The sequence below is a fragment of the Propithecus coquereli genome, unplaced genomic scaffold (assembly GCF_000956105.1).
Source record: "Propithecus coquereli isolate 6110/MARCELLA unplaced genomic scaffold, Pcoq_1.0 Scaffold195, whole genome shotgun sequence".
In the NCBI taxonomy this organism is placed as follows: domain Eukaryota; kingdom Metazoa; phylum Chordata; class Mammalia; order Primates; family Indriidae; genus Propithecus; species Propithecus coquereli.
The window spans coordinates 257,166-257,676 of record NW_012144411.1 but is presented as its reverse complement, the minus strand read 5'-3'; positions in this window follow the sequence as shown (position 1 = coordinate 257,676).

Sequence of the window (511 nt, the reverse complement as noted above, 5' to 3'; positions counted from 1 at the left end):
ATCATTTAATAGTCATTTTGAAGTCTATAAATAAAGGCAAAAGACTCAGAACAGCTAACACAATATTGTGAAAGAACAAAATCAGAGGACTAACTCTAAGACTTACCATAAAACTACAGCAATCAAGACAGTGTGATATTGGTAAAAGAATAGACACATATGTTAGTGGAAAAGAATAGAAAACCCAGACATGTACTCACAGAAATATAGTCAAACTGAAAAAAGTGCAAAGGTAATCACTGGATAAAGGATAGCCTTTTCAACAACTGCTGATGGAACAATGGGACAATTAGATGTAAAAAATAAAAAGAAATCTAGACATTAGCATTACACCTTTTGCAGAAATTAACTCAAAATGGGTCATAAACTCTAAAACACAGAACTATATAATTTGTAAAAATAACATAGGAGAAAAATATAAGTGACCTTAGGTTTGGCAATAAGTTTTAGATACAACATCAAAAACATAATCCACAAAGAAAAAAATGATAAGATGAACTTCATTAAAATT